Source organism: Pongo pygmaeus, chromosome 1, assembly GCF_028885625.2.
Source record: "Pongo pygmaeus isolate AG05252 chromosome 1, NHGRI_mPonPyg2-v2.0_pri, whole genome shotgun sequence".
Taxonomy (NCBI): Eukaryota; Metazoa; Chordata; class Mammalia; order Primates; family Hominidae; genus Pongo; species Pongo pygmaeus.
This window is the reverse complement of record NC_072373.2, coordinates 109,997,995-110,022,145: the sequence shown is the minus strand read 5'-3', so window position 1 is coordinate 110,022,145 and position 24,151 is coordinate 109,997,995. Positions and strand designations below refer to the sequence as shown.

The window sequence follows — 24,151 nt, the reverse complement described above, 5'->3', positions numbered from 1 at the left end:
GGTTCCCACTGCTAGCTCTCTAACTCCATAATCCAGGCTGGAGAATTAGGACTATGTGTGGTAAACTGACCACTTTCTAGCACATAAATGGTGGGGACATATGGATCAGTCAGTGCCTATTGGGAGAACTCAGCAATGTTTTCATTCTTGTATTGGTTCTTTCGGGAAAAAAAAAAAAAAAAAAAAAAGGCTGGGCATGGTGGCTCATACCTATAATCCCAGCACTTTGGGGCACCAAGGTAGGAGGATCCCCTGAGCCCAGGAGTTTGAGACCAGCCTAGGCAACATAATGAGACCCCATCTCTGCAAAAAAAATAATAATAAAAAATTTAGCTGGACATGGTAGTGCATTCTTGTAGTCCCAGCTACTTGGGAGGCTGGGGCAGAAGGATTGCTTTAGCCCCGGAGGTCAAGGCTACAGTGAGCTCTAATCATGCCACTGCACTATAGCCTGGATGACAAAGTGAGACTTGGTCTCTAGCAAAAACAAACAAACAAACAAATTCAATCCTTAAAGTGATTGTTTAGCCAGGTTGGTTTATTAGTAGGTAACATACAGCTTGGTTTTCTAATCTTATGTTTTGCTTTGTGTCCTGGTGGCATTTAGCTGCTTCATCTTAAGTCCTAAGACTTGCATTGTACTCCCACCCAGATCAGGGCCTTTCCCCCATTTATGCCTGGAGTCAACACTCCACCTCCAGCACCAGCCTTTCTGTGGGTAGCTCCTTCTCATCTTAAACCTAAACGTCACCTCTTTATAGCAATTTTCTCTGGCCACTCTATCCAAAGTAGCCCCCTTTATTTTCTGCTAGTCCTTTGTTTTATTCTATTCAAAACACTTTAAATTCTGTTTACCTGTTTGTTTGTTTGTTTTCGCTCTTGAAACTAGCTGGAAACTCCACAAGAGTAGGGATCTCCATGTCTGTATCATTCCTAATTTTGTCCCAAGAGTCCAACACTGTGCTCAGCTTTTACAGTAGGAACTCATAAGAAATTTGCTGAATACACTTAATGAATGTTTTTAAAGCAGCTGTGAGGAACATCACTGTTCATTTGTGGACAATTTCTCACGGATATACTTTTTCAAAGTAAATTTTTATTGAAACACAATATATATATGAGTGCATATTTCATTAACATGTTCAGATTTTGAAGTATATCTTATTCCATAGAGGAGAATTTAGGGAAGGGGAAAGTGAAAGTATTTCCCAAAGGAAGTGGAGGGGAGGACGGGATGTTATCACTGGGATTAGCTGGGCTGAAGACTGGCTCTAAAACAGCCTGCCTTCTACAAATGTTTCTCCTAGCTAAAGGCCAAGACACTGTTTCTTTGCTGGACTTCATATAGCCTGGAACCTCTAATCCATCAAGGTTGGGAAGAGAAGGAAAATCAATTGTGAGTTGCAGGAAAAGCAGATAATATAGGTCAAGGTGTAGATTTTACTCACCTCCATACTCCAAAAACTAGAAAGATATTTCGTTTACTAAGCTTTGAAAACAAATCTGTATCTGATTTAATGGAGAAGTTTTTGATGCTCTCTCTCTCTCAGATTAGATACAGGAAAAGGATGCTCAATATCACTGCTACTCTTTCACTTGGTGCTGGAAATCTATTCCAACCCAACAAGAAAAGACAGTTAAATGTATAAAGATTAGAAATGAAGAAACAAAACTGTTATTTGCAGATGGTCTGATCATTTACATGAAATTTGTTATAAACCAGGAACCATCTAATTTGTTTAATATTTACATAATCTGTATTTCACAAATAAGGAAAATAAGGCTCTGAGAGGCTGTATTTACCCAAGATCGTTTGGCAGTCGGATTCAGAGGCTGAATTTAAGTCCACGTGACAAGAAGAAAAAATGGGAACATTCAGAGTGAGAGTGTGAAAGGGAAAGCCAGGAAGCCCCATCCATCTATCCCTTCAACAGTGAACAAAATATGGTTCCATCCATTTATTCATTCAATAGTAGAAAATGTACTGTGTTAATTTGCACCTGCTCTCTTCCCTGCACAGTGCTCAGCGCGAGGGACACCAAAATGAAGACTCAAGCCATGAGTGCAATCCAGTGAAAGAATGATAATCACGGAAGGAGACAGAGCTGTTATCACTGAGCTTGCATAGCAGATAATGGGTGCTGAAGAAATTGGGGGTGTCAGAAATTGCTTCCCCAGTGGTGACACCTGAGCCAAGTCTTAAGCATAGAGGTAGGTTTTCTGAGGGAGGAGCTAGGCGCTTCAGGTAAGGGCAAAGACCTGCAATGCTGTGAAAGGTGGGACAGGGCAGCTGAAATGAAGGACATTGCCTGACACTGGAGAAGTAGGAACGGACCCAGAATGCCATTGTGAGCCATGCTTAGGAGTGTGGACAGTGGACACAGTATCACAGTAATGACATACGCCTCACTATACCAGTAGATAGACTAAAAGTAAATGACTCCGTCCCTGTAGGCTGAACGAGGCAGTAAACTGCTTTGTTTTCTTTTACTGTGTCTACACTCAGTAGTCTCAGTTTCACTTCCATTGGCATGCTAATTTTCTTATAATGTACCACCAGTCTCAGCTTTTTAAGTGGTGTCACCAAAGCTTTCTCCTATTCTGAATAAAACTGCTTTGGCATCTAACTGACTTGACTAGTACTCCCCACCTAGTAGTTTTTTCTCTGGGAGCATTGTGGCTTCATCACCAGGTTTATTGTTTCTGATCAACTAAGGGGATATGGCTTCAGTGAAGGAGAAAAGATAAATCTATTTATTCAATACATATTTATGGAGCATTTACAGTGCTAGGAATACAACAATGAATAAAATATGGTTTCTACTCTCGAAGAGCTTATAGACTCGAGTTGACCAAACAGGTAATAATATTATTTAGTGCAAGAATCAGAATCTCAGGTATTCTAGTACTTGCTGATTCTGATACTGTGTGCTAAACCTTGTTCAATATGCTTTGTATATGAACCCTTTAGTCATTCAACACTCTTGACAACCTTATGAGGCAGGTACTATTGTTATCACCCTCACCCAATTTACCTTCCTTCCCCATTTCATCTTCTAGTTGGCTCAGAACCCAAACAGTGTAGTTCCAGTGTCTGTGCTCTGACCTTCTTCACATTAATTGCTTAATGACAATCTAATGTGATAAATGACCTGATGTAGACACATTACCTTAGAAAAATGTCCAGAGTGCTACTGGCACCTACCATAGTCTTACGGGTGAGAAAACATTTTGTGACAAAGTTTATAGCTGAGCCTGGAATGGGGAGGAGTTGGCCAGGTACAGAGGAAGGAGGGAAGTGATTTGGGGTCAAAGGAATCTGAAGTGTAAAGATCCTGAGCCTAGAAACAACTTGTCACTCAGAAGAGCTACAGAGCATTTTGGAAGGCCAGAATGGGTCCAGGATGAGGTGGTGAGGGTGAGGGTGGGAAGGAGTAAAAATAAAGTTGGCTGTTTTAGATCTTAACATTTTACTGCTGGAAGAAATTGCATAGACAAGGCAATAGAGCCAAGTTCCAGAAAATCCTGAATTTAAATATTACATCCCTTTTAAGGCATGCCGGTCTTTTTCTTCAAACCAAAATCAGAATCATTTTTTGGACTTGTGGACTTACTTAGGTAATAAGTCTCAGAAAAGTAGCTCTTATTAATTCCATGGAGTTTGATATTTAACCATTCACCTTTGTTGAAAGAAATAAAAGTACATTAAATTATATAAAATTACCAATAAATCAGTTGATACAGTGATTGAACTGTCATTCTTATATTCAACATATATTTTTACTGAGCACTGCTATATATCAGGCCTAGTGTATGACACTGTAGGATACATCAGTGAAGAAGAAGAAGACAAGTGCTTGGGCTTGCAGTATGCATATTTCAGCAAATCCTAAGTATCTCAATCTGAGAAGCACGCTATCCATACTTCTAGAATACATAAGGGTTTTAATCCAAACATCTAATTTTACAAATGAAGGAATTGAAGAGGTTAAGTGATTTACCCAAGTTCATGCATTTCAGTTTAGTACAGTGCTGGAGACTTGACCTAGTGTCACACATTGGCAAGCCATTGCTCTCTCCAATAACACCCCACTCCCTCATATATTATGAACCATGGATTTAAGAGAGTTGTTTGACAAGAAGTCAAGGAGTCTTGTAAGACAGGATTCTCATTGCAATATTTCTTTAATAATCTCATATTCTCCTTCACTAGTGAAATAATAGCCTACACATGTCCAACATCGTCCTCTTTGCAAAAATGTTTTCACATTCATTATTTCCTTTGAGCTTTGAGTGGCCCTATGAAGTAGATTCTGTAGATATTAATATCCACATTTTACAGATGCGAAAACTGAGTTTAGAGAGTTTCAGTGACATGAGCATGGTTACAAAGTGAGGACCAGACTAAGGGCAGACTCAGCTGCCCCCAGGCCTCAATTCATGGAGGCACTAAAATATTACTGGAATTAATCAGAGATTCAGTGCTATTTAACTCAAGTTTTTACCAACACTGCAACACAAGTGATGAAATGTAAATTAGTTTTTACTCCCACTTAAGAAGGAAGTGTCTTTGGATAGAAATGTAAAAACACTCCTAGGGCTGCAGATTTATCTGCGATATATACATGCATGTTTCTTGGTGTAATTAGAGTCCTATCCCAATCCCAAGAAGACCAGAAGCTAGCAGTTGAATTCTGAAACTGGACAATGTGTGGCATAGCATGGGGAATAAGATATTTTTTAGACTATTAATTTTAATTCATTTAGTATATCTCCCATTGAGATTATCTAATTGGACAATTGAAAACTGAAGAGAGAACAAAAACTATAGAAATGTGGCAAATGTTTTATTAATATGAGAGCCAATAAATAAATAACTAATACAGGAGAAACTTTAAAAACATATTCCTGTGTATAGATTCTGCAAGTGATTTGTGAATACATTTTTGCTATGAAGGAATTACCATTAAGCATTTAGACTAAAAAGTAAAGTTCACTTTTCATATGCCACCAGTGGTCTTGCTATCCTCATAGCACTTTCAGAAAAAGTATTTTGACCAAGCCTGTGTAACTACACCAAGCAAGTTATCTTTGCCCGTGGTGAGTGTGAGTGAATAATGCTTTCTAGTTATGAACACTAGAAAAATTGTGAAGCAAAGAACAATTCCAAATAAGTAGAATATTCTGCTCTAGTTAGTGCATATAGCAAATCCCCTATTTCAGCATAAAGAGAGATTTTATTTTATTAATGAAAATAATTATCAACTTTCACATCTCTTGCTGCAAAAGGATATTAATTTGAAGAGACGCCAAATTATCTAGGGACTGGATCTCACTCTTAAGACTTATATTCAGTGGCTGGGGCTCAGCTTTCCATTTTACAGGTTTTTTTTCCTCTCTCTCTAAATTCCCCTTTCCCTACTATATATTCCTCCCCCCCACGAATGCCTATCATTCTGATAAACTGGACCACAAAATACTCGTGTTTCATTTTATACTGTTTTCATTGGCTCTTGGGATGTTTCATGCAATGTATTGGTTCTGTCTCCCCAATTTGAAGCTCTTTGGCACAGGGATCTTGCCTCATGCTTTGCCTGTCCCACCGAGTGCTTCCAGCTGTGCTGCACACAGAGCAGTTCAGGAGTCCCTCTAGGAATGTAGCCCTCCCCCTCTCTCTTCTACAAAACTCAGAGGGACTCTTCAGGAGCCACACGCTCTCATCCAGCAGAAACTTTTTAAGAGGTGGACAACAACCCAGAGTAGACACAAAGCTGGTGCTCTTCCAGTAGAGGTAAGTCTTGGCCAGCTCTCGGTGCCCTGGCTCTGTAAGCCTCCCTCCCCACAACCTCACTGAGCCTCTTGCTGGGCCTGATCCCCGAAGTAGACTTTCCCTTGTCGTGTAGTTAGTACTCCAGCTGCACTCACTTCCCAGCTTAACTTCCTGACTCTTCTCAACCAGAAATCTTTTCTGGTCCACAACTTTATTAGCTCTCTTATTTTTCAAACTTTGTTTCCCTTTCCTACTGTAGGACTCACTATGACAGTTTCAGTTTCTCTTGGCTGCTTCCGGAGGCCCTTCATCTGTTAGCAATGGATTCTTTAATAGTTGCTTTAATTATCAACACTTACAGTTATGTATAGAGATTTCCTAGACTAGGCTATAAAATGTTTCCCTCCATCCATGTCCATGCAATGGGGACTTCTGTCCTGTATAATTGTGTCTTATGGGCTTAAATTATACCAGCATGTTCTCCATGCACGTTTTTCCCCTGTGAGATTTTATTCATGGCCATTTGTTTCAGCTGTTGATATAGAGAAACCAGTTTAACAGCTTCAAAAGGTCGACTGAAAAAGGAACCAGTCACCCTGTGTACTCATTAAAAATAAATGGAAGCATTATGGAGAGTTATTATATATCTTATATCAAGACTTTTTTGGAGGGGAAATGGAATGCAGGGCCAGGTGGGAGATGGATGATTACCTGGAATTATATTCTTAGCTACATCTGTTAGGATATTTGGGATCCCTCCATGTGAAGAGGCTGGAAAAGCAGAACAAGAGTTTATACCAGGCTGGGACCTCTAGAGATAAGGATTATGTGGCAGGCTTTGTAAGCACAGAATCCAGGGGAGTAACTATTGTAAGAGTTCAGACAGCTATTAAGAACAATGTTGAAAAATTAGACCAAGTGGAAAGAGAAAGAGATATGAGCTGTGAAGCCAGAGTTCAGCTAAGCAAGCTAGTTAATGGTTAATACCAGTAGCTTCTCTATCTGTGTGTTGCTTACATCAACCCCAATTCCTCATCCTATTGTAGAGTTGGTTCTTAAATCTGAAAACTCAGGTGTGCCCTGAATCGATAATCAGCTGAGAAAGTGTAGAGAAGAAAGGAATGGGTGGACAGGGCTAAAGATAACAGTAAAGCAAAGCAGAGGTACTGGGTTCTCTAGAAGGTGGCAGATGAAAGAACCTACTGTTACCAAAGAGAGTTTACCCTAGCGACCCTGAGACATTGCATTAGCAGACCAGGGCACATGACTGTTTCTTAATTCTATCTCCAGTTTAGAACTACATGTTAGGTAGAGTTGACAGAAGCAAAAGAAAAAGAACAAAACAAAACAAAAACTCTAAAGTTAAAGAAGAAACTATATGTCTGCTGTAAGTGGTGTTTAGAGAGCAGGGAAAGAGATGAAATATGTTTTCCTGCTTCTCATGTCTCATTAAAATATAGATGCTGTGGGTAGGGTATTCATCATCCCCTTCCTTGGTAAGCCCTCAGATTGTAGTGGGCCACCTTGTAGTAATGTTGTTTGATGACACAGTCAGGAAGGATGGTTAATGCACAGCAGTAGGTGGACAGAGTTCAGTTGGTCTTAAATATTTAGATCTGGTGCCCGTCTAGGGATGGTGCTATGGAAAAATAATAGCTGGTGATTATTAAGAGTGTAATATATTCCAGAGACTGAGCTAAAAGTCTTAAGGGTATTTCCTCATTTGCTTCTCCCATCAACCCAATTAGGCTTCTCCCGTCAACCCAATTATCAACCCTTTATTGTACATATGAGGACACTGAAGCTTAGAGAGGTTCAGTAACTTGCCCAAGGCACACAGCCAATAAGTAGCAGAGATTTTCCAACCCAGGCCCGCCTCCAGATCTCATGGTGGAAATCACTTTGCTGTCCTAGGAAAGGCACTGTTAGCTCACATGGCTGAAAGGAAAGCTAATGCTACTTTTTTTTTTTAACCCTGTAGGTTAAAGAGTTAAAAATAGAGGTGAGATGCTTATTTCCTTACACTTTTTCCTGCATTTTTCTTCATTTCATCACGCATTATACCCCACTGGTCTTGTGCTTTCAGTTACATGCTGGTCTTCTGCTTTCAGTTACATGCTGAGTTGTGTGGAAGGGCAAGCCAGGTTTATTTCAGTGAAAGAGTGTTCATTTATCAGATTTACCTACCATTATACAACACCAATGCAGATGACACACTCTACCAGGGTGTGGAGAGGAGTGTGCACAGTCCTCACACTCAGGAAATTTACAGCCTCCTTTGGAAGATAAGACATGCTTGTAGAAAGATAATCCAAGGCAGCATATGATAAGCACTAAACCACCAGGAAGAATAACTGCTCTTCATGTCAGAAGAGGGAGAGAGAGCGCTTCTCAGCGGGTGGTCAAGGCAGGATTCTTGGAGGACAAGGCCGGTTCTGAAAACTGAGAGAGCTGTTTATTTTTGGGTAGTAGAATCATGAAATGAATCACAGAGAGGGGAAGTGAAAGGTGTGTTTAGGAACAGCAACAGCACCAGGTTGACTTTAGCTAGGCCCACTAGGGGAGGAGTAGGAGATGGGGCAGGAAAGTCAAGCTGAAATTGGATTGTGCAGATCCTTGAAAACAATGCACAGCAGTTTGAATTCATTAAAATAAATAAGGTTCACAACGTAAAACACCAGGCCTACATAGGCACTTAATAAACTGGGGAGGTTTGTGTGTAACAATAGCAGAAAGAGTGAGAGCTTTGGAAATAAGGTCAGCCTGAGTCAAATTCTAGCTCTGCCATTTATTAGCAGTGTGACTTTGGGCTACTTAATTTCGCTGAGTTTCAGTTTATTCATCCATAAAATGTAAATACTTCCCATCTCACACAGCTGTAGAGCAGGGATCAGCAAACCTTTTCTGTAATGAGCCAAATTGTAAAGATTTTAGTCTATGGACCATGCAGTCTCTGCCATTGTATGGTGAAAGCACATTGACAATACGTCAACAAAAATGAGCATGCCTGTGTTCCAACAAGACTTTATTTACAAAAAGTCAGCTAGCTGAATTTGATCTTTGGGCCACAGTTTACCAATCTCTGTTACAGAAGATTAAATTAAACATCTATAAAACACCTAGCACAAAATAGATTTTTCATAAGCATTCCAACCTTTGACAATTTCTTTTTTCCCCCCATGAAGTGGCTTCTATCTCCATTCCCACACTCTGTTGTAGTTGAGACTTATGCATGTATTATCACTTGTTTGTCTGTGGTGTGGCCATAATATTGCCCCATAAAAATGGATCTCAAAACTGACAGAGTTTTTGAGGTTCTTTAGAGGATTATTTGCTAAAGGCATACAGAAAAAGGACTTTTGCTAGTCATAATCTTAAGTGAGAACCATGTCCAGTTTCTGGGCTGAGGGGATATGAGGCAACGTGCTCTGTTCTGTCCCTTCACTTAAGGCTATGAGAAAAAAAGCACTGGAACTCCACACACTGAATTTGGAATGAAAGGGAGCCACCTCATGGAGGTTTACGAAACACAGTTGAATTCTGTTTCACTACTCCAACTAGGATTAACCAAGATGAATTTAACTTGTGAGCAGTTGGAAAAAGTAAACTTACTCTTTCCAAGCCTCTCACGTTACCTCTCTCTCTCTCTCTTTTTTTTTTTGGAGACAGGGTCTCATTCTGTCCTCCAGGATGAAGTGCAATGGCATGATCATGGCTCACTGCAGCCTTGAACTCCTGGGCTCAATTGATCCTCCTGCCTCAGCCTCCTGAGTAGCTGGGACCACAGGTGTGCACCACTATGCCTAGATAAATTTTTTTATTTTTAGTAGAGACGAAGTCTCGCTGTGTTGCCCAGGCTGGTCTCCAACTCCTGACCTCAAGCATCCTCCCATCTTGGCCTCCCAAAGTGTTAGGATTATAGGCATGAGCCACCATGCCTGGTTGTGTTACCTCATTTGGTCAACAACTGCATTGTGAGATAATTTTGCTCCTGAGGAAATTGAAAAAGAAGTAGTAACGAATTGGGCCAAGGCTGCACTTCATAAGTCAAAGTAATTTAGAGAGAGCAGGCTAGGTGTTGGAGGTGGACACAGTGGAGAAGGCTTACCAGGGCCAATAGTGGGATGCTTTGCCAGGCCCCACAATTTTATGTAGGACCTGTTGTCAACACCATATCACTCTGAAATACAGTAAGATATCATCAGCCCTTCTCACTGAAGCATCTCCCACTGCAAAAGAGTTGTAACTGAGCTTGCTAAGCTCTAGGCACAGCAGCCCTCCAGCTGGTAAGCCAAGCTAGCCAACAGGATGACCTTCATGGCTCTTTACCAACAACATCGTCCTTTAGAGTCACAGGACACTCATTTGCAACTGGCTCTTCTTCATCCCCTCTCCCCCTGCCAATAAATCACCTCCTTAGTTGCTGAATGAGGCTTGTTGGCCATGGGACCACATCCCTGGGCTCTGCATTGCAGCAAGTATACACAGTCACCCAGGAGCCGTCTGTCATCACCTAGGAATACTAGAAGCATGAGGATAAGAAGTAAGCCCGACCATGTTGAGGAAGGGGAAACTGGCTTTTGTTCCACAGAGTAAAACCTCAGTAAATTGGCCATCTGATTCCTCTTTGAACTGTATAAATAATAGAATTTGTAAGGTAAATTAAGAGCAAAACCAAGACTGTGATAGGAAGTATTCTATTAGCTTAAGGAACACAGACAGATCTGAAGCAAACCCAAGTACAAATCCCAAGGAGTCTTGTTCCTTAAAGCAGTAGTTCCCAAACTCAGCCTCTAATTATTCCGTAAACCAGAATTTTTTTAACTGAATTTGAATCAAATAATGGCATTTCTCCAGGGAAAAAAAAAGTTAATGGGAAAATTTTCCCAGTTCTATCTATAATTGTTTACCATTTACTTATACTAAATCTAGTGTGAGTACTAATATATTCTTTTAGTGAACATTTAACATAGCAGTATTTTATCATATTTTTATTTTGTTTTATTTTTGGTGAAGAGCAGTTTCACCTCAGACTGTTCTTCACCTGAACATGTTTAAGGACCATTAAGATCAATACTACTCACAGAGTGTTATCTAAGAACAACAGGCTAGCTAGTATTTCATTATCCTTCTGCTTTAATGACAAAACAAATTTCCAACTTGAATGCAATTTTACCAGATCAATCTCTTATTTACTTCACTCTGCAGCCCATTAGAATGAGAATCTTCTCTTTGGTTGACACCCATTCTAAAGAATTGGGCTATCTCCTTGATGGATCTCCAGGATGTTCAGTGTCCAATTACCTCCCTCTGTTGCTGATCTCTGGTAATCCTTATCATAGGGCTGACTTCCCTGTGAGCCTTGTCTTTATGTAAGGACCTAACCTGGAAAGCCAGAAGACAAGAGCTGGCTAGAAATGTTAGATGTGTTGGCTAGGTATGTTGACCAGGAAGAATTAGGTTTGCCACATTTAGGTTAGAATCTTCAACTGATTGTGGGTCCAAGTTCTTTCTTTTCTTTTTTTTTTTTTTTTAATTCTCAGTTTCTTAATTTGCTTGTCCAGGCCTTACCAATAGACTTGCATGTGGACATGAGCAACACTGTTCCTGAAGGTCCTGTGTGTGCTCTGGGCATATAAGCCTCCTAACTGCCAGGGAGATTTGGGAAAAATGAAGTAGATGTCCAGCTGTCTCTAGTGGGGCCCATTCTGGGACCCAGAAGCCAGATTAGTAGGGTGACCAATCATCCTGATTTGCCTGGGACTGAGGGGCTTGTGGGACTTTGAGTTCCAAAACTGGTAAAGTCTTGGGTACAAGAGGCTCAGCTGATGTATTTGCTGGTTAGAAAGGACTAGATCCTTGTCTGTAATTGAGGTTCAGAGGTCTACTGAGCAATCTAAAGAACTGGAGGACCCTGAGGGATGCAGGACACTAGGGACTCTCAGCTGGTCCCCCGAGAGCAGATGACCAGGAATAAAGAAATGTATCTAGAGCGGGTCAACTGAGCAGTAGTGTCTGGAGTCAGAGGAGCAGGAGCTCCAGGCATAATGCCCAGTGGTACTTGCTACCCTTCCATACAGTCCCCCTTTGGTCCCAGGGTACCTGTGAGCTCTGGGAGGATAAGGCAGTGGTAGAAATGCTAGAATTGTATCTAAGAGCTCACATGGCAGAGCTGAGGGAGTCCTCTCTGAAAGAAGTGGACATGTGGATGTGCTGGCCAGAGAGAAGAGGGCATGGGAGACTGGGAGAGAGAAAGAGATGTCAAGAGAAGGACAGCAGTGGCAAGGCCAGCACCAGAAATGATGAAAGTAACAGTGGACAACAGAGGAGAGGGTCCACAGAGCCCCTGATTATACATGACGAAGAGATCACCAAAAACTGATGGTTCCCCAAAATTATGTATTTTCTGGGAATTCTCAGATATAGCTGGATAATTGAACACTGAAAAAATAAAAGCCTACTGATCAGCAGTTATGGGCAGCATGAAGCATTGAGATTTGGATTATTATTGCAAATATGATCCTGGGCTATAATTACATAAAACTGCCTAGTAAACATACAGACTATAATTATATTAAACCATTTTATGTAAATTTTCTATTGAAGTAAAAGTACATAGAGAAAAGCATACTAATCACAGGTGCACGGCTCACTGAATTTTCCCTAAGAGAACATACCCGTGTACCCAAAATCTAGATGAAGAAACAGAACATTAATATCCAAGAGGCCCACCTCATGCCCTTCCCAGTCACTGCCCCCTCCCAAGGGAACAAGTATCCTGATTTATAACACCATACATTAGTTGTTGTATTTGTCTGTTTTTGAATTTTATATAAATGGCAACATATATAACTCTTTCATTTGCCTTTTTTCACTCAACATTGTGAGATTCATTTTTATTGTTATGTGAGGTTGTAATTTATTTTTTGTTGTTGTTCTATGGAATCCCGTTATGAAAATACCACTATCTATTTATCCATTCTACTTCTGTTGGACATTCGTGTTATTTCTAGTTTGAGGCTTTTTTGAATAGTGCTGCCATGGACTTTCTACTATGTGAAATTTGGTAAATATATGATGCATTTCTGCTAGGCATATACCTAAGAGTGGAAATGCTATGTCATAGGGCCTATGTATGCTCAGCTTTGGAAGATACTGCCTAACAGTTTTCTGAAGCGGTCATGCAATTTATATTCCCGCAATAATGTTTGAGAGTTTCAGTTGCCCTACATCTTCTTCAACACTTTCATTTTGGCCATTCTAGTGGGTGTGAATTATATATAAAACTTTAAGTTTTGGCCAAGCACAGTGGGTCACACCAGTAATCCTAACACTTTGGGAGGCCAAGGCAGGAGAATTGCCTGAGCCCAGGAGTTCGAGACCAGCCTGGGCAACATGGTGAAACCTCATCTCTGCAAAAAATAAAAAAATTAGTCGGCCGTGGTGGCACACTCCTGTAGTCCCAGCTAATCGGCATGCTGAGGTAGGCGGATGACCTGAGCCTGGGAGCTTGAGGCTGCAGTGAGCTGTGACTGTAGGCTCACAACTATAGCTATGGAAGTGTAGCTATACAAGAACATTTCCTTTTCTTCCTGAGCTGGTTCTTTTTTTTTTTTTTTTTTTTTTTTTTTTTTTGAGACAAGGTCTCACTCTGTCACCCAGATTAGCGTGCAGTGGCCCAATCTCAGCTCACTGCAATCTCTACCTCCCAGGCTCAAGCAGTCCTCTTACTTCAGCCTCCTGAGTAGCTGGGATTACAGTCTGTGCCACATGCCTGCCTAATTTTTTGTATTTTTGGTAGAGACAGGGTTTCACTATGTTGCCCAGGCTGATCTTGAACTCCTGGACTCAAGTGATCTGCCCACCTCAGCCTCCCAAAGTGCTGGGATTACAGGCATGAGCCAACAAGCCTGGCCTTCCTTAGCTGGTTCTTTAATACACTACAGTAAGGCTTGATGCTTATACCCTTTCTAATAGATGCATGTTGTCTCTTTAGATGGCTGGCCACACTACCATAACATATGAACCTTTCATTTAATCTACACATCCCAAAGTAGAGGATATAATTGCTGGAGACCTGCAGGCACTATTAGCAGGGGGACTGCAAGGCTTTTCATATATTTACTCTCACAAAGGAAGACTGTTTTCTCATAGACCATTTCTCTAGGGGCCACTGTGTGACTATAAGTGGAAGAAATCTATCATAACCAAATTGTAGACCATAAAACAAATCTGGGGGTGGCACGGGAGTTTCTTTGATTTCTACCCTAGAGATCAATGTGTAAAATATGCATGATTGGTTTTCTCTGTTTAATGTCATCCTTGGCCTAGGGATTTTGAATTCTGCAGAATCATTTTTGCCTTTAAATGAATCATTGACCTAGCTGTCCCCAACGTGTTACCATACTTGCATTGAAAAGATTGAAAGGGAATGAGGGAGTCTCAAATTCTTTTAGTAACTTTCTCTGTTCTACACACTTACTGGTCTCAGTTGGCTTGAAGGAAAGAATCTCCCCTACTGGCCTGAAAATAACTTTAAAAAAAAAGCTAAAACTAAATTGTGCTGTTGTGCAAAATGGGCTTCATTCTTCAGGGCTGGTAACAAGTACAGTTAAGAAACCACAGAGCCAGGTGCAGTATTGCACACCTGTAATCCCAGCGACTCTGGAGGCTGAGATGGGAGGATCCTTTAAGCCCAGAAGTTCAAGGCTATAGTGTACCATGATGCTGTCTGTGTACTCCAGCCTGGGTGACATAGTGAGACCATGTTTTTTGTTTTTGTTTTTGTTTTCTTTTCTTTTTTTTTTTCCTTTTCTTTTTTTTTTTTTTTTTTTTTTTTTAGATGGAGTTTCACTCTTGTTGCCAGGCTGGGGTACAATGGTGTGATCTCGGCTCACTGCAAACTCCGCCTCCCAGGTTCAAGCAATTCTCCTGCCTCAGCCTCCCAAGTAGCTGGGATTACAAATGCCCACCACCACGCCTGGCTAATTTTTTTTATTTTTTATTTTTAGTAGAGATGGGGTTTCACCATGTTGGCCAAGCTGATCTCGAACTCCTGACCTCAAGTGATCCACCCTCCTTGGCCTCCCAAAGTGCTGGAATTACAGGCGTGAGCCACCGTGCCCAACCAGTGAGGCCACGTTTCTAAAAGAAGAAAGAAACGACAAACTAAAATACGTGACTGTGTAGATGAGAAAGGACATGAAATGAAACAGGAAAAAGGTGACCTGAAAACTTTTAAGAATGTTATGTTATCATTGGTATTTTCCTCAAAATCACTTAAGTATCATAAAGCTTTGCAGGAAACTTTTGGTTTGGCTGCAAGGAGAGAATTCAGGACATACTCATCCAGTTATTATCTGAGGGACTTCCTCTTAACAGCTCTTAATTTCAAAGATTATGTATCATAGCCTTGTTCCTCAACCAGACTGTAATCCTCTGGAAGGCAGGGACTGTCGATTCACTCAAACATTTTTGTTAGGCACCTGCTAGATGCTGGGGATGGTAAGTTGATACTTCCTGCCATCACATCTTCCTACGCCAGCCACCTGCCTGCATCCCTGACTAGCGCCTGTTTGCCAACTCCTGGGAACTATACTCTCCTCTTCTAGAGACACCCTGTACTTTTTGTTGAGCCTTCATGATGCCACCTTTGTTTGGATCAGCACCTGTTGTTTGCCTGAACATATGTTCTGCCTAATAGACCTTTCTCCTGGTCCTTGGAGCCAGTCTACCACCCCCACTTCCAACTGCCCCTCTCTATTGGTGTGTCTCCTTCAAGGTTCTAGACCCTCTTAGGCTTTCCATCCAACTCTTTTCTGGGCTACGGTACTTAACTTATAAAGATTTTCATTCCACAAATGTTCATTGAGCTTCCCCTTAGTGCCAGGAGCTGTGCCAGTTGATAAAGACACATGTTAATGGTTATCAGGCTGCTAAGAAAAACATAGGCGTGTGAATAAGAATGTATAAGAAAATGCTACAAATGCCTCAAGAGATGTGTGAATGAGATAGAAGGGCACCAAAATGCAGGTGATCAATTTTTCCATGAGGTTAGGGCTAGGCAGGTAAGATTTCATAAGTAAACATTAGAGAAAGTAGCTTCAACTAGATCTCTGCTTCTACAACAGCTCTTGATATTCTCACTTGACCACACTGCATTGCTGATCAGAGATCTGGCAGCACTGGCTGGAACAGAGGGCAAGACAGGCTATCTAGGGGAATCTAGGTCTTATCTCCAAATTGGGTTATTTATTCTTGTACTGTTGAGTAGTAAGGGTTCATTATGTGCTATGGATACACGTAATGAACTATTATTTCATTATATGTTTTCCTCTAAATTAGCCTTCTTTTTTTTTTTCAGACAGGGTCTCACTCTGTTGCCCAGGCTGGAGTGCAGTGGTGTGATCATGGCTCACTGCAGCCTCAACCTCCCAGTCTCAAGACATCCTCCTGCTTCAGCCTCCCAAGTAGCTGGGATTACACGTGTGCTCCACCACAGGTGGCTAATTTTTGTATTTTTAGTAGAGACACAGTTTCACCATGTTGCCCAGGCTGGTCTTAAACTCCTGGGGTCAAGCAATCTACCCTACTCAGCCTCCTAAAGTAGTGGGATTACAGGCATAAGCCACCATACCATGGCCTTCTAATTTAGTCTTGATGTCTCTCTTAGGATACAGACTATATAAACTCTAGCCCTGGGCTTTAGGGAATTTGGTCATGGCTGCTTACGGTGTACCTTTCATGAGATACTTCTTTATCCTGGCAGATGCTTTTGTTGCTGTCTGATCTGTGTCCAGGTTATTCCTACCAGGATGGCCACTGTCTAGGAGATCCCTGGCTAGTAAAAAAGTTAGATTTGGGTGTGTCAGTCAGGTGAGCCATGTAAGAGGCAGCACAACAAAATGCATGAAGTAGCAGAAGCAGCATATTACTCACAGGTCCTAGAGGGAGGAGGGCAGCACACCAATAGAAATTGAGAGCCACCTGGTACAAAAAAGCCCAACTAGTATTTAAAATGGATGCCGAGACAACATAAAATGACAAGAATTCACTACCATCCCTTACAAACTATGATTTGTAAATATTTTCTCCCATTACCTAAGCTATCTTTTTACTTTCTTGATGATATTCTTTGAAACACAAAATTTTTTATTTAAAGAAGTCTAATTTATTTTTGTTGTTGTTGTTGCTTATATTTTGAGTGTTGTATGTAAGAAAGGTTTGCCTACACCAAAGTCACAAAGATTTACTCCTATATTTTCTCCTAAGAGTTTTATAGTTTTAGCTCTTAAATTTAGATCTCTGGTCTGTTTTAATAAATTTTTATAAATGGTATAAGGAAGGGTCCAACTTTGTTCTTTTACACGTAGGTACCCAGCAGTTCCAGCATCAATTTTTGAAAAGATTATTCTTTCTCTCATTGAATTGTCTTGACTCTCTTGTTGAAAATCAATTGACCGTAATTATAAGGGGTTATATCTGGACTCTCGATTCTGTACTATTGATTTATAAGTCCATCTTTATGCCAGCACCAAACTGTCTTAATTACTATAGTTCTGTAGTACGTTTTAAAGTCAGGAAGTGGGGATCCTATAACTTTCTACCTTTTTTCAAGATTATTTTGGCTATTCTGGGTGCCTCACATTTGTACATGAATTTTGTTTTTAGTTTGTCAATCTTTGCATACAAGCCAGCTGGGATTTTTAGGGATTGTGTTGAATCTGTAAATCAATTTAGGGAGAATTGTCATCTTAACAGTATCTAGTCTTCTGATCCATGAGCATGTATGTCTTTCCATTTATTTGGATCTTCTTTAAGTTCTTTCAACAATGTTTTCTAATTTTTAGAGTACAAGATTTACCCTACTTTGGGAGGCTGGGGCTGGAGGATCACTTGAGCCCCACAGTTCAAGGCTGCAGTGAGTTATGCTCATGCCACTGTGTTCCAGCCTGGGTGACAGAGAGAGACTCTGTCTCTTAAACAACAACAATAAAAAAAAAAAAACAAAAATGACTTACTTTTCTCTTACTAAATTTATTCCTATTTCTATTTTATAATTCCTATTTTCTTGATGCCGCTGTCAATGGAATTATTTTCTAATTTCTTCAGATTTTTAATAAAGCATGTAGAAGTACAATTCATTTTGTGTATTAATCTTTTTATTTTTCTTTCTTTTTTCTTTTTTTTTTTTTTAAGAGACATAAGCTCGCTGTGTTGCCCAGGCTGCTCTCAAATTTGTGGCCTCAAGAGATCATCCTGCCTTGGCCTTCCAAAGCTCTGGGATTACAGGCACAAGCTAATATACCTGGCCCATTTTGTGTATTAATCTTAAATCTTACAACTTTTATGAACTCATTATTAGTTCTAATAGTTTAAGTAAATTTCTTAGTATTTTCTATATGCAAGATCATGTCATCTGCAAATAGAAAAAGTTAGTTTTACTTTTTCCTTTCCGATCTGGATGCATTTTATTTTATTTTCTTGCCTACTTGCCCTTCCAGCACACTGCTGAATAGAAGTGGTGAGAGCAGACATTCTTGTCTTATTCCTGAAAGAGGAAGTACTTGCTTTAGCAGGTGTTAAGTTAGTCATAAAGCTATAATAGCTAAAACAATAATTGTAGTTCTGGCATAAGAAAAGATAAGCAAATCAGTGAAATAAAAAGAATAGCTCAGAAGCAGATACTAAAACAGAGAAGTTAAAATTTCATGAGGGAAGCATTACAAATCAGTGGTGGAAGGTTGAACTACTGGATAAATTGTGGCTCTAAAAAACTAGTTGGATGTTTTGGGGAAAAATCAATTAAGGGATTCACACGATACATCAATATACAATTTTGATGGATAAGAATTAAATATAGAGAAACACATCACACCATTAGTAAATATAAAATATAAAAGCAACGCCTGCATGAAAATCAAATCTCCAGATGAGAAAGAACATTTCGAAATGGCTTTCCGAATTTTTAAGTTATCATGTTTTTTGACTCGGCAATTTAACTAAAAGAATGCAAACATCATCTTTATGGATCTCAGACAATTGACTAGCTTTCTCATTGCTACATTTGCGGATGGTAGAAAGTCAATAAATACTTATGAATTAAAAAAAGTTGTACAAAAACTTAAAGGTGTATGTTCAGAAAGGATGTCATAGCGGTGCCATTTGCGTGAGTCAGTAGCCAACAGTCACCCTATGCCTTGAGATTTAAATGAAGTTCACCTGGGAATCCTAACCCTGTGGGCTGTACATTGCCCTCCCTGTGATTTCTGTGAGTTATGGCAGTTTTATTTTCTCACAGTTCTTTCTATCTTGCTCAGAGCTCTGGTTCTGTCTCAAGCCCACTTGCATCTCACCTCTTTTAGCCTGTCTTGTCTTTTTGACTTGAACCAATGTACGTGTGAAATTCAATCCCCTTTCCTTACCATTCTATCTTTTCAAGACAAAACAAGACAAAGCAGAACAACAAAAACACCTCCCAAGCCATCTAAATGTGGATTTTTTACAACCACACAAACTGACTCATTCAAAAATTAATATTAGACTTTCTTATACATTAAGGCCGTTTGTCCTCTTGTCCTCTTTCCCATGAAGAATTTCTCACTGGCCACATTTGTCCATGGGCTCTGGTATCCTGCTTGTCACTTGACCTTCTCTCTCCACCTCAGGCATTTCCTGACATTTTATCAGTTCTGTGTTTTCAGGATTTGCTTTCCCATGGACTATTTAGGGACAGTCAAAATACCCAAGGGGAAAAAAAATCAAGCTTTTAAAGAATTAAAATGAGTTTTATTCACAGTTCTTACTGAGGACTATAGACTGAGGCCCATAGCCCAGGAGGAGCCTTTCAGAGAGGTCTGTCGGACTCCTCTAAAGCAGTGTTTCAGCCCATTGGTAGGTAGGCGGTGGAGGTTAAGTATATGCAAAATCACATCTAAGTTTGGGTGCAAGAGTACATTTGATTATAGTCTACTAAAGTACATTTGGTTATAGGTAGTAGAAGCATAATGACTAACCCCAGGAGATGTTATCGTGTGTAAGAAAAGGCAAGGACTAGGATCACTTAACTTTTAAGTGACTCAGGCAAGAGGCATGGGGGATGTGGTCCATCCTGTTTTGTCAAAGTATCTTTCTGGAGAGCTGCAGGCCTCACAATCAGGGGCTTTGTAAAATTACCCTGGCAAGCAGAAACAGGCAAACACTGCTCCTTCCGTTTGCTACTTTGTCTCTCGGTATGCAGAACAATTCTGCTTTCTAACCCTCTCCATTCCTGGACCTTCTTTGCATTTCTAAAGCTTTGATAACATCTAGACTACTGGAGGGACCATTAATTTGGCCTCAAGCTTTAACACTACAGAAAATGGGTGGAGATTTCCACATTTCAGACTTCCTTTTCTCTTTTACCCACCAAGATTTATAAGTAAAAGGAAGCAATATGGATACTTGTTTTCCCTCTGCTATGAAATATGCCTTTCTTCTTCCCTTACAAGTGGCTACAGACAGTTCGGGTTTTAAATTTTTTTTTCATCAAGCTACATTTGTAAAAGTAAGAAAATTAAAAATGATCCAAATGATCATCCATAGAAGATACCAGGTTAAACAAATCACGATACAATAGATTGAAGAATGTAATCGGTCCAGATGTTCTGAAATGGAAAGATGACCAAAATCTATTGTTAAGATACAACAACAACAAAAAAATGTAAGTTGAAAAGCCAGTTGCCTGAAAGTATGTGTAATATGAAACCATTTGGCAGTGTCTGGATACACAACTAGGCGGTGGCGGTGGTGGTGGTGGTGGTGGTGAGGCTACTACTGGCCTCTAGTGGGCAGAGGCCAGGGTTGCTGCTAATCATTCTACAATCCACAGGGCAGCTTTCCAAAGAATTTGCTGGCCGCAAATACCAACAGGTCTGAGATTAAGAAACCCTGTTCTAGATGAATATACACCAAATTCTTAACAGTGGTTATCTCCAAGAGTTGAATTATAGAGGGATTATACTTTTTCTAAATTTTTAATCTATTCGCATTTCTTGTAACGAGCTTATTATATTCAGAAAAAAATGTGAAAAGCTATAAACAGTTGGAAGAGCTTGCACATAAAAAATAAATATTTCTAATCAAATTACACAGAAGATGAGCAGATAGGGAGAGAGCAGTGCCACAGAATCTGGGACAGGAGAGACCTCCCTTCCCAAGGACACCCAGTTGGGAGGGAACTCAGGTAAGAATCAGCCCTTCATTCAAAGGGAGGAATTTCCTCCCGAGAGCACATCTCACCAACAGCCAGCTCTTTCCTAGTCTCACGGGGCGGTGCTCTGTCTTCGGAGATTACGAGTGGTCGAAGGGGAGGGAGGCCGGGTGTGGAAGCTTGTGTTCCTCCCTGTCTGAACATCACACCCAGAGTCCAGGGGTTTGAAGAATGTAAATCGTAGGTGCTTAATAGAACATAAAAGTACACGTGAAATAGAAGTCATAGTGCTATTTATTCTTCCACGGGGCAAATTTCCCTTTTTAATTTTTCTGTAGTTGTTTTGTTACACTGGAATCTTTTGAGCGCCATCTGGTGGACAGATTTCCATCACCCAATCAGATGGTCAGCCTTCCCCACAAACATTTTAGTCACACTATGCCGCTGTCCGGCAGGATCATGTCTTGTCGTCAATTCCCCAGCACTTTGTGCAGTTGACACATTATAGGTAACCGGAGTCTGTTTGTTGAAGTGGTAAACATTGGTCCATTAGAAGCTGGGAGTGAATATTGAAGTCAAGTTTGTATAGGCATTGGGAAGAAGGAGCTGAAAAGCAGGAATAAGCTGTCCTGATTGTGAAGGGTGAGTGCAATGCCGGACTGAGAAATAAAACTAACTCCAGGCCAAAGAGCGTTGGAGATTCCCAACAGTCTCCCCAAGGACACACAGGAAGCCCAGTAGAATTTTCCTTGGAGCCTACTGAACTTCTGCTAGGAGTGGACTCGGCCCTCTGCCCAAATGAGGTGCCATGAGGTACACAAAGGCTCTAATTTGACACTTCCCTGGGTAAAACAGAAAGTACACTGGCCAGACCCCAAAGTAAACTTAGGTACTTCCTCTTTACCCTTTTTTTTCTGCTTTAAAAAATCTCAGCAATTCTTTCCTGCTTTTTTTTTTTTTTTTTGAGACGGGGTCTCGCTCTGTCGCCCAGGCTGGAGTGCAGTGGCGCCATTTCAGCTCACTGCAAGCTCCACCTCCCGAGTTCACACCATTCTCCTGCCTCAGCCTCCCAAGTAGCTGGGACTACAGGCGCTCGCCACCACGCCCGGCTAATTTTTTATATTTTTAGTAGAGACGGGGTTTCACCGTGTTAGCTAGGATGGTCTTGATCTCCTGACCTTGTGATCTGCCTGCCTCGGCCTCCCAGAGTGCTGGGATTACAGGCATAAGCCACCGCGCCCGGCCTCTTTCCTGTCTTTCAGCTCTGCTCCTCTCAATTCCCCAATAACACAATCCCTAGTCTTCTAAGAGTGGGCCCCAGGATAGTCTGCAAACTCATTACCTTCTAAGGGGGACTGCTGTCACTGAGTGGTCGCAAGTGGGCACTAGAGGCCAGTGTTGCAATGTTTTCAGTCTTTTCAAAACAAATAGAAATCTTTATTATCTTGTGAAATCTCTTAATTTGGAACCAATATTGGCTCCAATTACTTTTGAAACACTCCATGGGCCAAAAAACACTTGTGTTTATGGCCAACAATTAGTGACCCATCAAAGAGGCTCTCTGGACTGAGTGTAGTGGCTGATGCCTGTAATCCCAGCACCTTGAGAGGCCAAAGTGGAAGGATCACTTGAGCCCAGGACTTGGAGACCAGCCTGGGCAACACAGCAAGACCCCGTCTCTACAAAATTTAAAAAATTAGCTGAGTGTAGTGGCGTGGGTCTGCGGTCCCAGCTACTTTGGAGGCTGAAGTGAGAGGATTGCTTAACCCAGAAGGCTGAGGCTTCAGTGAGCCGTATTCTTGGCACTGCACTCCAGTGTGAGTGATAGAATGAGAATCTGTCTCAAGAATAAAAAAATTAAAAAATTAAAGAAAGAAGATTTCTAAGCTTCTTCCCAACGTTTCTGACACACTATGACTCTGACCTCTGCCCACATTTCTATATGGCTAATTTTTAAATAAGGTCAATTGCTGATCCTAGGTCAGCAAGAACCGCAAGGTCAGGAGTGTTCTTTCTTTGAAGTTTCAGGTTAATCAGTTTCTCTTTAGGAAAAAGAACAAGACTTCTCTTTAGCTAAGGTATCTACCAGAGCAGCCCCCACTCCCACCCGAAAGTCACCTGAATACAGCTATTTCCTGTGCCTCTTTCTGCTACAAATCTCTGCAGCATGTTTGGTTTTATGCATCACAACTAGATCGACCTCTGCATTCTGATCATTTCCCCATGGTGCTGTCTTTTTCCAAACTTTCTGTTTTCATTAACTGAAAAAGTCTGTGATGCTATCAAACTGATTAAGCTCATTCCAATCAAGCACCACATGCTGAAGCTAGTGAATCACATTGCCAGTTGGGCTTTAAAAAGAACAGGTTTGAATGTACATCCTAATGTATTATATAATATATTGTGAATATGGATTGTGTTGAAGCTATAATTATCAGGGATTTAATACATTGGGGTCTACATTCAACCCCGATGTATACATACTTATATATATGTAAAATGTTTGGCCCCTTAACTTAGCCTTGCTGACAGTTGTGGGAAAGTTTCTAAAGTTGTCAGTCACAAGGTCCTGTGAGAATCTGATCTAAGCAACTCAGCCTTCCCTCAAGAAAAAAACACTCATAAGCAAACAATTTCCCAAAGTCTGTGCATAGACCCTTAGGCATACCTGGACCCCAGGTAAGACCTCCTGCTATATCAGTGAGGGGCAAGGCAACTGCTCAGAGCCTGTAGGTCTTATTTGATTTGAAGGTGGCTGGTTGACCATAAGCTCTTTCTCAGTATATCACACCTTCCAGTAGAACTGAACCAAAACTCTAAGATACCCTGTTTATGCTCCCTTGGGAATTTAGGGCCCTTACCATGTATAGCTTCTCTGGGGTGGTTTCTGATGCTCATCAATTCTCTGACATCACCTGGGTATGTTACCAGTGGAAGATATCCTGGTTATCGGTGGCAAATTCATATGTGTCTGCAGCAACCTCAATTCTTGCCTCCTCAGAAGAAAGAATTCAACTGAGGGGCATAAGGCAGAAAAAAGACTGAGGCAAGTTTCATTGTAGGAGTGGAAGTTCATTAAAAACTTTAGAGCAGGAAAGGAAAGAAAGTGCTTTTGGAAGAGACGCAAGTGGGCACTGAGAAGGTCGAGTGCCCGGTTTAACCATCATCCTAGGACTTTATAGGCTGGCACA

General features: G+C 40.8%; 1 protein-coding gene and 1 long non-coding RNA gene across 3 annotated transcripts in view; one reads left to right on the top strand and one right to left on the bottom strand.

Moving 5' to 3' along the window:
* The window catches only part of ZNF697 (zinc finger protein 697), an 80,016-nt gene that overhangs the window by 34,838 nt on the left and 21,027 nt on the right, over window positions 1–24,151 (bottom strand). The window lies entirely within an intron of this gene.
* LOC134738132 (uncharacterized) overlaps window positions 5,672–24,151 on the top strand; it is a 29,115-nt gene continuing 10,635 nt past the window's right edge. Inside the window, exons 1-3 of one of the 2 annotated variants that reach the window (XR_010123682.1) lie at window positions 5,672–5,791; window positions 14,782–14,992; window positions 16,134–16,271. This is a non-coding gene — a long non-coding RNA (uncharacterized LOC134738132). The remainder of the gene's footprint in view (window positions 5,792–14,781; window positions 14,993–16,133; window positions 16,272–24,151) is intronic. The other variant, XR_010123678.1, reaches the window with a different exon arrangement.